Source organism: Musca domestica, unplaced genomic scaffold, assembly GCF_030504385.1.
Source record: "Musca domestica strain aabys unplaced genomic scaffold, Musca_domestica.polishedcontigs.V.1.1 11, whole genome shotgun sequence".
Taxonomy (NCBI): Eukaryota; Metazoa; Arthropoda; class Insecta; order Diptera; family Muscidae; genus Musca; species Musca domestica.
The window spans coordinates 15,361,085-15,363,538 of NW_026712133.1; the positions used below are offsets into that span (position 1 = coordinate 15,361,085).

The window sequence follows — 2,454 nt, forward strand, 5'->3', positions numbered from 1 at the left end:
TTTTTCTCCCATCCATGGCAATACAATTCGTGTTTCTGTCTGAAAAGGTGAAGAATTTTATTAAAATTAAACAATAAAAATTCACAAAAATATATACCTACCTAAGCTCCAGGTGTCTTGTTCTTCAATGCTTTTTATTACCGCTCTGTTATTCAAAATGCTGACTCGTTGTGGAGGAGGTTGAACATATATCCCATTTTCACTCCGATCATGTGTCATCAATATTAGGATGCGTAAAATTTGAAGAGAATCCGATGCATATTTCGTATTTTGTTTTTATTATCCCATCCATGACAATACAATTCGTGTTTCTGTCTGAAAAGGTGAAGAATTTTATTAAAATTAAACAATAAAAATTCACAAAAATGTATACCTACCCAAGCTTCCGGTGTCCTGTTCTGCAATACAAATCAACAATTACAAAATTTCTCTCCGACATCCGATGCATATTTCGCATTTTCTTTTTAGTATCCAATTTTCATTTTTCAAGAGTTTTTCTCCCATCCATGGCAATACAATTCGTGTTTCTGTCTGAAAAGGTGAAGAATTTTATTAAAATTAAACAATAAAAATTCACAAAAATGTATACCTACCCAAGCTTTCGGTGTCATGTTCTTCAATGCAAATCAACAATTACAATATTTCCCTCCAACATCCGATGCATATTTCGCATTTTCTTTTTATTATCCAATTTTAATTTTTCAAAAGCTGTTCTCTCATCCATGGCAATACAATTCGTGTTTTTGTCTGAAAAGGTGAAGAATTTTATTAATATTAAACAATAAAAATTCACAAAAATGTATACCTACCCAAGCTTCGGTGTCCTGTTCTTCAATACAAATCAACATAACAATATTTCAATAACAATATTTCCCTCCAACATCGATGTTAACGATAGTTTGGTAATGTGCACAGATTATAGGTAGTTCCCTCTAACATTTTTCATATGTCTAAATGTATTGCACATTACCAGACTATCGGGAAAAACATCGATGTTAGTGATAGTTAGGTAATGTGGCATGGTGCAATAACGAGGTAGAACAGCTTCGTAAAACTACAGAAACACAGCCTTAAGGCTATACCCGCTACCTGAAAGAATTATTCAAAATTATAGGCAACAAATTGTTTTCATTTTTTGATATTTTTTGTCCTCTTCTAAAATGAATCAAATAAAGCGAAAGATGAATGAAATGCCTGGATGTTCTCACATAAATATTACCCAAGTGTTCAATATTTCAATTCCATGGCAAATCTGGTTAATATTAATAATGCGCGTCCAGCAATATAAACTTCTTCCAATCATTGATTTTACAAACAAATACATACACAAAATTGGCTGAAGTCGGCCACACTTAGAAAACAAATTGTTATTAGCTGGGAGCTCTACCTTACCTTATTATTGTACCGTGGATTATACTTTGTTCCCTCCAACATTTTTCATATGTCTAAATGTATTGCACATTACCAGACTATCGGGAAAAACATCGATGTTAGCGATAGTTTGGTAAAGTGCACAGATTATAGCTAGTTCCCTCTAACATTTTTCATAAGTCTAAATGTACTGCACATTACCAAACTACATGAGAGTTTGGTAATGTGCGCAGATTTACCATGGTACAATAAGGAGGTAGAACAGCTTCGTAAAACTACAGAAATACAGCCTTAAGGCTACACCCGCTTCTTGTCAGAATTATTCAATATTACAGGCAAGAAGTTGTTTTCATTTAATTGATATTTTTTGTTCATTTCTAAAATGACTCAAATAACGCGAAAAATGAATGGAATGTCTGGATATAAATACGGAAAGCTCTTGCTGCACAGTGGGCCATTTATGTTTCCCTCTAGAAAACACTTGACTTTAGGAAAAATATTTTTTAAAAAAAATCTGCCCGATTAATCTTTCAGGAGTGTTTATATCTCAAAAGTACACCTCATGGGCTTTCCAACGTGCTATTCCATGAGCTTGCACTATTTTTAGTTTTCGCACAGTGGGACTCGTTGATAACTTTTGAAAAATAAGAAAAATCGATTTTTCTCTAATTTTCCACGATCGATTTGGCCAAGTAATAGCGTTTTAGAAAGCTCTTGGAACGACCTTTCCTGCAGTGCCATTCATATGCGTGCACTATTTTTTATTGCTGCACAGTGGGCCATTTTATGTTTCCCTCTAGAAAACACTTGCCTTTAGGAAAAATATTTTTTAAAAAAAATCTGCCCGATTAATCTTTCAGGAGTGTTTATATCTCGAGAGCACACCTCATGGGCTTTCCAACGTGCTATTCCATGAGCTTGCACTATTTTTAGTTTTCGCACTGTGGGACTCGTTGATAACTTTTGAAAAATAAATAAAATAAAATCCTGCAGTGCCATTCATATGCGTGCACTATTTTTCATTGCTGCACAGTGGGCTATGTAACTTTCTTCCATTAAAAAAATAATCGGTATGATGACGAA

At 33.8% G+C, this 2,454-nt stretch overlaps 1 long non-coding RNA gene across 1 annotated transcript; it reads right to left on the reverse strand.

The window, feature by feature from the left end:
* Window positions 1–1,013, reverse strand: LOC131806884 (uncharacterized). Its single transcript, XR_009344211.1, has 5 exons — window positions 810–1,013; window positions 594–747; window positions 378–531; window positions 102–315; window positions 1–39 (listed from the first exon to the last, which is right to left on the reverse strand). It is a non-coding gene; the product is annotated as an uncharacterized LOC131806884 (long non-coding RNA).
* Window positions 1,014–2,454: the final 1,441 nt, after the last annotated feature.